Source organism: Tenebrio molitor, chromosome 9 (genome assembly GCF_963966145.1).
Source record: "Tenebrio molitor chromosome 9, icTenMoli1.1, whole genome shotgun sequence".
Taxonomy (NCBI): Eukaryota; Metazoa; Arthropoda; class Insecta; order Coleoptera; family Tenebrionidae; genus Tenebrio; species Tenebrio molitor.
Window position 1 is genome coordinate 12,315,551 of NC_091054.1, and position 12,593 is coordinate 12,328,143.

The 12,593-nt window shown below is 34.2% G+C and overlaps 1 long non-coding RNA gene across 1 annotated transcript; it reads left to right on the plus strand.

Moving 5' to 3' along the window:
* The first annotated feature begins 10,064 nt into the window (after positions 1 to 10,064).
* Positions 10,065 to 11,448, plus strand: LOC138139503 (uncharacterized). Its single transcript, XR_011162316.1, has 3 exons — positions 10,065 to 10,681; positions 10,744 to 10,891; positions 10,951 to 11,448. It is a non-coding gene; the product is annotated as an uncharacterized lncRNA (long non-coding RNA).
* The last annotated feature ends 1,145 nt before the right edge of the window (positions 11,449 to 12,593 follow it).

A 12,593-nucleotide genomic window follows, 5' to 3' on the forward strand; every position in this document is an offset into this window, starting at 1 on the left:
AGATGCTTCAGATTAATGCAAAGATGTATTGGTGTTGCTGGTTCTACATTTGCTTATCAACTAACTTAAAACTAACGAAAATGTACAAAAGTGAATTCGCACCCCCTCTCCGTCATGGGTAGTACGCTGGTGGTCTTTTGCAAGATGTGCACGAGCCAGATGGCGGGACTTTCCCACTATTGTGAAAGAGACCACCAACGTACCGGCACCGGGGATGATTGTCGACAGGAATATTGGAAGCGGCGTCATAAACTAAATTGGACCGGCCGCTCCAACACGCACAATCTACTCAAACGGGATAAAAAAACACAATCTAAAAATGATTTGACGTAATTTGACAAAAACTAGTGTCATTATTCTGCTGCATATTTAATAATCCTCGTTCACGATTCACCTAACTTATTATTTCGTTACAGTTTTCGTTTGTGTTTAAGTATTGTCATTTATTTCTTTATTCTCGTTACATCTTTTAACTTGGTTCAGTTACTTGCGTTAATTTTAATACTTTAACATGGTCAGTAACAAGTGTTGTGTTAGCGGCTGTTCAAGTTCTAGAAAAAATGGATTTAAATTGTTTTATGTTCCAAACGGTAAGACACCCGTTACATACAGTGAGTTTTTTTTAAGACTGGCCATAGAGTTTTACATGCTAATTTTTCAACCCCCTGTTAACTTTTGTTCCGATAAAAATATTCAAACCATTTTTGGAACAAAGTTGGAAGATTTTTTAAACTATCGGATAGATTACAATTTAATATCCCAAACCGTTGAAAAAGTTGTGAAAAAAATATTTTTTAGGGCGCCGAAATCGGCCGAAATAATAGTACGTCGAGCGGCCGCCAGAGTAGCGCCATTGTCGGCTCAATCAGCACCTGACGATCTCCAATTTTGGACGCTTTTGGCGCGCTAAAAATATTTTTTTCACAACTTTTTCGACAGTTTGGGATATTGAATTGTAATCTATCCGATAGTTTAAAAGATCTTCCAACTTTGTTCCAAAAATGGTTTGAATATTTTCATCGGAACAAAAGTTAACAGGGGGTTGAAAAATTAGCATGTAAAACCCTATGGCCAGTCTTAAAAAAAATTCACTGTATACTTATATGCAGTAACAAGCTACGAGTATTAGGAGTCAAAAACAGAGTACGGAGGGAACAGTGGCTAAAAAATTGAGACCAACTACAAATCTGCTGTGTAAGTATCTACATAATAAAGTAAAGATTTAGTTTTTCTTATGTTAGGTGATATAGGTAAGTGGCTACAGTATAGGTACTTAATATTATTTTCATTTGCAGAAACGTTTTAGTAAAGATGATTTCTTTTGAGCTGAAGATTTGCAGCGATTGTAACCTGAAGTTTTCCCTCATCTGTTACTGTAACCTATGAACATAGGTATATTTATTATAGGTATTTTTGTGTCTGATAGTTTAAACAGCTACCTATACCTATAACTTTTTTTATTATAATAGTTACATTATTAATATATTTTATTAACAATAATTATTAAAAAAAAATAAAATTAAAAAATTATTTTCTCAATAGAGCTCGTGATAACACTTTTTTTAATGCTTTGGTTTCAGCGGATAAAGGTTACACACCTTTAAATTTAAGTGATAATGTAATTTCAGATATTGTTGAGCCAAATATACCTGACACTATAGCAAATATAAAACAAAAGTCTTTACATGGGAGATATTTTAAAGAGCTAGAACAGCCAGAAATTAATATTCAAGCTTCTCATGCATGGCTTAAAAAATCAAATATTCATCCTGAGACTGAGGGTTTTATATTTGCAATACAAGATCGTGTTATAAATACAAGAAATTATAAAAAACACATATGTGGTTTACAATCGATCATCGATAAATGTAGGATTTGCGGAACTGAAGGGGAAACCATTGAACACATCATTTCTTCTTGCACCGTTTTGGCTCAAAGCGAATATAAAAAACGTCATGATATATTCGCAAAAATTATACACATGAATTTAGCAGTTAAATTCAATTTATTAAAGGATACACAACCACATTACATTTATAAACCAGAAAGTTGTTTAGAAAATGACAATTACAAATTATATTTTGATCGCACAGTTTTAACTGACATTCACATTCAGCATAACAGGCCAGACATTATTATTTTAAATAAACAACAAAAGCAAGCATATCTTTTAGATATAGCTGTTCCAAATTCACACAATATAACACAAACATATAATACAAAAATTAATAAATATTTAGAACTATCCGTTGCTATGAGAAATCTTTGGTGTTTAGAAAAAATTTCGATTTTACCATTTATAATTTCAGCAACAGGAATAGTACCGCAATCTCTTTTTAAAAATTTAAAAATTTTGGACTTAGAGAACACATTGGTGGTTGAAATTCAAAAAGGTATATTATTATACTCATGTCACATCGTGAGGAAATTCCTTAACATTGACACAGAACATAAAACACAAAAAAGTCAAAATGCGGAGGCGAGACGCCGGTAATTATGTTGATAAGCACTGCACTATTACTTGATAGTATTATCCGTAATAGTGTATGTACTCCGGCAAAATTGCCGTGCCGCCGGGTGGAGGTGGGATACGAAAAATTATGTACTGTTTCAATACCTAAACTGTTTTCCTTGATTTTAGTTGCTGTAGATCACCTTGCAACTGAATTTGTTTCCCAACTAAACCCTAATCCCGAAACTCCCTTTAACCAAAACTACCCTTTTACGAATCTTCTGAGAAGTATTAATTGTGGTCAAAATGTGACAGTAAAAGTATGGGAATGAGAAGAGCAGTTCAAAATATATTTTGATATTGTATTTTTAAACGATTAAAAATTTGGTAACTTGTTTGGGTTTTATTAGTAGTTTTGTAAATTTTAATTAAAAAAATATCTGCAACCAGTAAAACATTTCAGTTAAAAATTTTTGACTAATAATGGGCAACATAACCTAACAAATTTTTGACATTGTAGTAATGCCATTACTTCATTAAAAAATCCCCAAAGCTATTGTCTTCCTTATTTCACTTGTGAAATTTGCATTTGATATCTTTATCTTACAATCCACTCTCGCGAGAAATAGAATGGCGGTACCTCTATACGTAGTGTGTTGATCTAGTACCTTAACGTTCACGACTTCTTCACGCCTCTCGCCCAGTGAAGCAGAATTACATTCAGTGTTCTATAATATTTTACAGGTTCCAATGCAGATGCAGGTATAGTAGAAATCTTTTTTGCAGGCATAAAGTTTCGCCTGGAGTGCGTGCGATATTGATATTAAAAGTCGCAATCGCGATAGCGCTTTAAAATCGCCGTTATTAAAAATCGCGATCGCCGACAACGGCGTTATGCAAAAATCGTTGTTTAGCTCACGGCTTGCTGTATAATTATAACCGGCCTGTTCAAAAGTGTAGTTTGAGTGATCCCCGCAGAGCGCTAGTATAGGGGCATGTTATTCATTTTCGTAATGTATTTTCATGACCTGCTGTATAATAACCGGCCTGTTCATTTCATTAAAAAAGCATTGGGAAAATGTTTCCGAGAAAGAGCCAATTTTCGCCGGTGAGGGCGCCACATTACGGGCGCTTCTGGCGCTTCTAAAGAATAAAAATGCGGAAAAATATGTTTTAAGATGAATAATATCCCCAAAATGCGCCCGTACACTAGCGCTCTGCGGGGATCACTCAAATTACACTTTTGAACAGGCCGGTTAAAATACAGCAGGTCGTGTGTATTTTTAATGGACTCATTACTCCACATATCGATATTACAGATATTTTAAATTCTGATAAAAATTGTGGCGACATCTTTGCCTGACTGAAGTAAGTACGATCGGTTGGTTGTTTTCTGTATATTGGGGGCGTTCCAAAAATATTAATGTACAGGGTGATTCAAATTTTACCGCCCGAGCGAAAACATCCACTTCTAATCGATTTAAAATTCTCAGAAAATTCAGGAATAATTGTGTATCGCTGTAGAACATTCTGTAAAAATTTCAAATTTTTTAATGAAAGGAGTAAATATTTCGTTTTAATTCAATAACCGCTACATTAATTTACAATTGCGGGCAAAAAAAATGGGACATCAACGTCATTGTCTTGACTTTTAATGTGAAATAATAACCCTTATCTGATTCTAACCCTACTTTGAATTGTCATTAAGTATTGGAGATTGTAGGGAATAAGTGTAAGTAAGCACGTAGTGAATATTTATTTAATGCAAAGTCCGAATCAAAATCTACCTTTATCAAAAGAAGAAGGCATTTGGAAAAAGACAATAGGAGTATAAAATAAAATTTTAAACTGTCAGCTAGAATAGTGTCAAATTTCTATAATTTAAATAAAAGAGAATTTTATAAATATTTAGGTATTAATCAATCAAATCATATTCAACATTCAATTATAAAAGAAAATTTAGAAAAACAATTTTATTTAAGAATTAAATCTATTTTAAAATCAAAATTAAACGGTAATAATTTAATTAAAGCAGTTAATACATATGCTGTTCCATTGTTGACCTATTCTTTTGGTGTTATAAAATGGTCCAAAACTAATTTACAGAATATAAATATTCAAACTAGAGTTCTCTTTACAAAATTTTGTAAACATCACCCCAAATCTGCTATTGAAAGATTTAATTTACCACGCGAAAATCGTGGTAGGGGTTTTTCAAATCTAGAAATTCTACAACACAATCAAATTGCTTCACTAAAAAATTATTTTCTCAATAGAGCTCGTGATAACACTTTTTTTAATGCTTTGGTATTGGTTTCAGCGGATAAAGGTTACACACCTTTAAATTTAAGTGATAATATAATTTCAGATATTGTTGAGCCAAATATACCTGACACTATAGCAAATATAAAACAAAAGTCTTTACATGGGAGATATTTTAAACAGCTAGAACAGCCAGAAATTAATATTCAAGCTTCTCATGCATGGCTTAAAAAATCAAATATTCATCCTGAGACTGAGGGTTTTATGCAATACAAGATTGTGTTATAAATACAAGAAATTATAAAAAACACATATGCGGTTTACAATCGATCATTGATAAATGTAGGATTTGCGGAACTGAAGGGGAAACCATTGAACACATCATTTCTTCTTGCACCGTTTTGGCTCAAAGCCAATATAAAAAACGTCATGATATATTCGCAAAAATTATACACATGAATTTAGCAGTTAAATTCAATTTATTAAAGGATACACAACCACATTACATTTATAAACCAGAAAGTTGTTTAGAAAATGACAATTACAAATTATATTTTGATCGGACAGTTTTAACTGACATTCACATTCAGCATAACAGACCAGACATTATTATTTTAAATAAACAACAAAAGCAAGCATATCTTTTAGATATAGCTGTTCCAAATTCACACAATATAACACAGACATATAATACAAAAATTAATAAATATTTAAAACTCTCCGTTGCTATGAGAAATCTTTGGTGTTTAGAAAAAATTTCGATTTTACCATTTATAATTTCAGCAACAGGAATAGTACCGCAATCTCTTTTTAAAAATTTAAAAATTTTAGACTTAGAGAACACATTGGTGGTTGAAATTCAAAAAGGTATATTATTATACTCATGTCACATCGTGAGGAAATTCCTTAACATTGACACAGAACATAAAACAAAAAAGTCAAAATGTGGAGGCGAGACGCCGGTAATTATGTTGATAAGCACTGCACTATTACTTGATAGTATTATCCGTAATAGTGTATGTACTCCGGCAAAATTGCCGTGCCGCCGGGTGGAGGTGGGATACGAATGACAATAATCAAAGGCAAAATGACAATAAAGCTTAAACTACATTGAATTTTTCAAAACTGACAGAAGTTTGATGTCCCACTTTTTTTGCTCGCAATATGTAGTACTATTGCGATCAAAAAATTTTGGACACTAATGTCATCGTGCTGTCATACACTCTAAAACGACCCTTATGTATTAATAACCTCAATTTTGATTGTGTCAATTTTGAAAATGTGAATGTCAGATTTACCGAGAAAATATTCAAAAAGTCGTAAAAATCAGACAAATGGAATAGAACGAGGTTTTAATTAATAAAAAATATAAAACAAATACCCAAATGTACTCGCATATTAAAAAAATTATATTTTGAACCGGTGTCAAATTGACAACAATTTCATCTTTCATGTGACAGTTTCAATAAAGCATGATTTAGAGTAATTTTTTTAATGTGACAGAAGTTTGATGTCCAAAATTTTATGATCGTAATAGTAGGTACTATGCCGGCCAAAAAATTTTGGCCGTCATTGTCTGTCAAATCAAAAAAAAAATGTAATCCGTACTTTATTGTCGTCATGATTACCGTCTTAATTACGAACGTTATTTTTTGGGTGGTAAAACTCAAAATTATTTTGTCATTTCTACTACACAGAACGTTTACCTCAGGTTATCTATGTACGATTGCTCTAATTTTGTTTATTCATTTCGGATTTTTGGAATATCTGAGCTTCAAACAGTTTAAATTGATTGTCGAAATGACAAGAATTGAAAGTGGGGTTACGATTCCTAAAGGTTTATTTACACTTTACTTGAATGTCAAGAAAGTGACGGCCAAAATTTTTTGGCCGCCATAGTACATAATTTTTCACTGAGAGTCCTTTCAAACATTTAGGAAAAATTTGATGGCATTGAAATCATGAAAGCATTACTGGTTTTTGAAATAAATGGAATTTGATATTAAAGTGCAAAATTTAGCTATGATTTATTATTAAATTGGGCGGTCACTTCCACAAAAGAGGCTGACAATGGGCTGACATGGGTCATTTATGGTACTCTTTCTAGTCCAGTCAATAGAGACATAAAAATGGCTCCACCTTGCAAAAGGTATACAGAAAAGTTTATACTTGGCAGGTATTTTCTATTAGGCATATTATTAATATTGCCGAGTTTGCGACCTTGGGGGGTTGCCGCTCGCTCCGCCATACTGCAGAATAGGGGTGGAAAATCACATTTCTGCGATTATTTCATTATCCGTGCGAGATACGTCTATCTAAGTTATTATAGAAAATGTAGAGCGTACAATTCTCTACATATTTTGTTGTTTATGTTTTTTGTCAGATCAATAGTTTCGTAGTTACAGCGTGCTCGCGCGGGCGATAAAACTTGAATCACCCTGTACAGTGGCGAGCAATAAATTTTGGTCGTCAAGGTCATTCTTTGACACAATGGAAAATGCACTGATGTAACACGGGCATAACCTAATAATAGCTGTTGATTTAACGAGTTCGTGTGTAAATTGGGCTTTTTTGTCATGGGCCAAAAAAAGCCCAATTTAAACAAGAACGAGTTGAATACAACATTTTTTTTTTGTCCGACGAGCCCCTTAAAGGCTCCAAATCGCTTAAAATCTCTAAAATTAGCTTGACGTTTCGTTTTGACAAGTTGTGACATTTATCAAATTCCGTTCACACAGGAGAAAATTCTCAAATTTTGACTGTGTCGAACAAAAAAAATTATTTTTTTTAAATGTAATGTTGGCTGCATCACAATTTCCGTTAGGCTCATTTATACTCGTGAATCACCCTGTGTATGTATCTTGTATACGTGTTCTTAATAGAAAAGTGACCACAAAAAATGTTATCTGGTTTTCCTACGACACTAACAAAGATGTCAGTTTCAGAGAATTGAGTAGGCATGAAAGTTGACAATTTCATTCATCTGTCAAAATCCGTTATAATAACGCACGGTTATAACATAATAATTGACTTTTATCAAGTATGTTGTAATTTTCTTAGTTACTATCGTGTCAAAAATAAATTACTCGCTATGATTTAGGGATATTCGTTACTAGGTTAGTACAGTACAAAATGTTACTTCTGGACCAAGACATTTGGCGTCTTAAAAAACAAGGCAGAATCTTACAAATTTAGCTGTTTGCCCAAAAGCAAACAACCGAAAAAGGCCTAAAACCTCTCAAAAAGCATTAATTTTTATCCACCTCAAAAGTACCCAAATATGTGAGACCACCAAAAATTGGGCACACGAAAAAAACCGTTAAAATCTCCCAAAATAATGCAAAATTACCTCAAGAACGCCCAAAAAAACTAACAAAATACCTTGTTTTTACACACCCCAAAATGGCTTTTTACTTCTGGACCAGAACATTTGGCGTCTTAAGAATCAAGGCAGAATTCTACAAATTTAGCTGTTTTCCCAAAAGTAAACAACCGAAAAAGGCCTGAAACCCTTCAAAAAGCATTAATTTTTATTCACTCCAAAAGTACCCAAATATCTGTAGACCACCAAAATTTGGGCACACGGAAAAACAGGGTAGAATCCTATAAATTTGCTGTTTTTCCAAAAGTAAACATCCGAAAAAGATCTACAAAACTTAAAAAATGCCTTGTTTTCAAGCACCCCAAAATGGCTTTTTACTTCTGGACCAGAACATTTGGCGTCTTAAGAATCAAGGCAGAACCCTGCGACTTTACATGACGTAACAAGAAAGATACATAACAACACAATAAATTTGTCGACTAACAGTCCACAGCGAACAAAGAAAAGTTAAACAAATTAACTAACAACAAAAGTTAAACCTGAGCGTGAGGTACAAAGCGACACCGTGAAACAAATGACATGATGATAAAAACAGACACTGTAAATGGGATGAGTAAAACCCCCAAAAATCATCCACAAACGATGGCACACCATAATCTTTTCAATCTCTAAATTTAACAACATGTTACATAACATTGCACAACCAGGTTCAAGATAACAATGACAGACATCTAGTTCCCTAAATGAATGTTAGGCAACTCGGACTCTCAGCTCTTCAAGATAGCACGCGGCCTACGATCACGAAGTTAACCTAGTTCTCGCCCCCCAGTCTCCTAATTTCTACCCTAGTGACGTCGGGTCGTCCAAGTCCCGGCGACACCTAACTCGTTATGGGTGCAGTGCCCCAGCTTGTGTCCTCCGAATCGCCACTGCGATTCCACCAAGGCGTTCGAGAAACTCTGCGGCCAAGATCACACGTCATGAAGAGGCCCTGCTGGTGCGACAAAGCCCCCCCCACGTCCGGCTCTTTTGGCAGGCTCCCGTTTTTCATTGCAACGTGGTTAAACTGCCCCCGTACTACATGCCTAACTTCGACCAAACACGTGCCCCGTTTTTCCTTGTGGCAAATGGAAGACCGTTCCCGAAATGGACTCCCGTTTTCCCTAATTAAATCGCTGACGCAATGTGATCGGTTAGCGGTTCCTCCCCTTTTAACCCTAACTTTGTAAATCGACTCGCCCAACGGATTCCGACGGGTCGCCCCTACCGAACTCGAACTTTAAAAATGGACTCGCCCAACGGATTTCCACGATTCGTCCGGACTGAACTCTAACTTGAAAAATGGACTCGTCCAACGGATTTCGACGGTTTTACCTGATAAATTTACTGCCACGTTCCCTCAAGAATTTACCCACTCTATCAATTCCTATTTCACCCGAGCTTATCAGAATAACAAAACGAAATAACATACCTGCTAAGCACTACTTGTTGTCTGTAAGACTATCCTACCTGAATTACAACGCGCAAACTGTCGGCGACACACGCGGTGCGCACCTGTAATCTCCTCCGCGATTGGCGAATGTTTACGGAACACGGTCTTGATTACCTTGACAATACACAAGAAAATACACGACTCGCGATTCGTAACCACAATAACAACATTTTCAACTAAAACAATAACAATGAAAACGACGGTTCAACAAACACCACCGTTCACTTCGAGGGCTGAGAATCGAGTGTCCCGTCTCCCCTTAGACCCTTAACAACAGCACGCAATCCCAAAATCTAACAACCGTGCACAACAAAAGAACCAAACAGTTCCTCTGGTGTTTGTTTCGGCGGCGGCAATTTGAATTCAAACTGGGGTATTACAATGTCCTACGGCAATCTGTTTCAAAAATTTGCAACGTGAATTTGGAAAATGATAACAGTTGGATTCAAGCTACCACATGTTTCCTAACCGCATGTCAATCTAGATTTGGTTAAATCGGGCCATTAGGTATGTGTCTGTATGTTACATGCTTATTTTTACAGAATTCAGCATCTTATTTTGAGGCTCAGTTAGACGACAAAGTGATGCAACTTATTGAAACAAAAAGAAAACAGACATTACTTACTTCTTTTTCTAAATTAGTGAATGTATTAACAAATAATCTAAATCAATTGAAGGCAGACATTGGGACATTGAAGTCCGACATTGGGACATTGAAGTCCGACATTGGACAAATGAAAACAGACGTAAATACCAACATAAATCAAGTGAAAACAGAGATTATTACGGAGCTTAAAAATATTTTGCAACAAAATCTTGACCAGTTGATACATCGTCAAATAAAAACACTCTTGCAAGACACTGTGAATAATATGAGTTAATTGAATAAAATTAGTTAGGAGTATATAATAGCCTTTTTTGTATGTATTATTAGTTGACACAACAAAGCTGTGGAAACTATTTTCAGCCTTATGATCGTTTGATAACTGCAGAAATTATAAATAAGAGAACTATAACAATGGTAATTTGTAGATTTTTATAACATTAAAATGAAACGAGTTTCAGGTGGACATTATCATTATGGACATATTAAATGGAATATGGGTTGCTATATCAGTTCTTGTTGTCACTTTGGGATTGATCTGTATCATTTGTAAGGATCATATTTCATATAAAGCCAGCTAAAATTATACCTGCGATATTTTTTTGTTTTAGATTCATTAATTAAACAGAAGGATAAATTAGTCCAAAAATACGAGCAAAAATACGAGCAACAGGTCAAAAATACGAGCAACAGAAGGATAAATTAGTCCAAAAATATGAGAAACAGAAAGATGTGGAATTGCAACTGAAACAGTCTTTGGTAAGATAATACACTAAACTTTTAAAACTAATTTGCTAATTTCTTGGTAAATATTTTAGGAGAAAACTAAACTCGAGTACCTCCATGCTACAAAAAAGTTATCTGCCCGAGGAGCTTTCGAGCTGTTTCAGAATCGGTACGTATTCAGAAATAAAGAGAAAAAGCAAAGTGCACGAGAAATGTGGGATTTATTCGTCCAAGAAGATATGGGAAAAGAAATTAAAAAAAAGATGATGGAAGCTAACTGTAATAGGTACTCCTGTTGGCGAGATCGCTGCTCTCGTTTATAGTGCCATTAGTGATGGTATCCACAGCTATTTCGATGAGGGGCTAAGAAAAGTTTATTTAGTCAAATCTGAACTTAATACCTGCGATCCTATTTTTGTGCAAACCATCTACTCGGCTCTGCCTCTGAGCCCTTCGGATGTTATTATTTTAGATAAGAAATCCCAGTTTTTGTACTCGCCGCCACGAAAAACTTGATGTTTTACTTTTTTTTTAAATAAAAAATTTGTAGCAACTGCAATGAGTTGAAAGCCCTTTTACAATTTCCTTGATCAACATCCCCCATCATTAAAATACTAAGCTTTTGTGTGCCAGTGATCTAGTAATTTAGCAGTAAGATTCAGGGAGCTGCTGTTATTACTAATATTAATCATAAAAATAGTTGATAAGCACTGCACTATTACTTGATAGTATTATCCGTAATAGTGTATGTACTCCGGCAAAATTGCCGTGCCGCCGGGTGGAGGTGGGATACGAAAAAAAAGTCTCTACTTTATTATTTACAAAATATAAAAATGTGTAACCTTTTTAATATCACAAAATAAAAAAATCAATTTTAAGTACATAGTACATAGTACATAGTTGTGTTACAAAAACAAATTATAAAAAAAAAACAAATATTACGTTTGCATCGTTACTTAGGTGTAATAATAATTTTTTTAGACAATGTAAAATTGTAACAATTAGGATGTGAATGAGGTTATGATAATATTATGTCTAGTATTCAATTAGACATGCAAACTAAAAAAATCTGCTAAAAATTTAGAAGTATTAATTGTTAATCAGAATAAGAACAATTTCTATACCGGAATTTTTTTTTTTATAGTATATCCGTTTTTTTAACGAGTAGGCTGATGTTTCGGCGTATTTTTGAGGGATGTTTATAGACCATACCAACGCTCGACCATCGACCGTCTTCTGTTTAACAAAAGTCAAAATGCGTTATTCGTTATTAAATTTAAGCGCTGGACGATCGAGCGTATTACGTGCGTAAGAAATAAATTTAGATAGAATTGTTATGTAGGTACACTATAATTAAATTTAATTTTTTTTAATCAGTAAGAAAATTAGCATAAACAATATAATATATTCAATCCGAAAGAGACTGTACAAAATCCATTATAGGCGTGATGATAAAATAAAACCGTGTTAGCGCAGAAGTTATTATTATTATTATTGAAAGAAAATAAAGGCAGAGGTTTATAAAACCTATTATGCCTAGTAACTAGAGACAGTGTGACAGCTAGAAAAATTGTTTTTTTCCCTACCGGTTAGAAATGTAGGCTGTGGATACCTCATTTGAGGTGAGAAAATTCAACTTTCTCGCTAAGGTAAGAAAGTTAATCATGAAATGTTTATGGTAAAACTGTACCAAAATACAAATGTCAAAAGTGTTAAAAGTGAAATAAGTTATTGA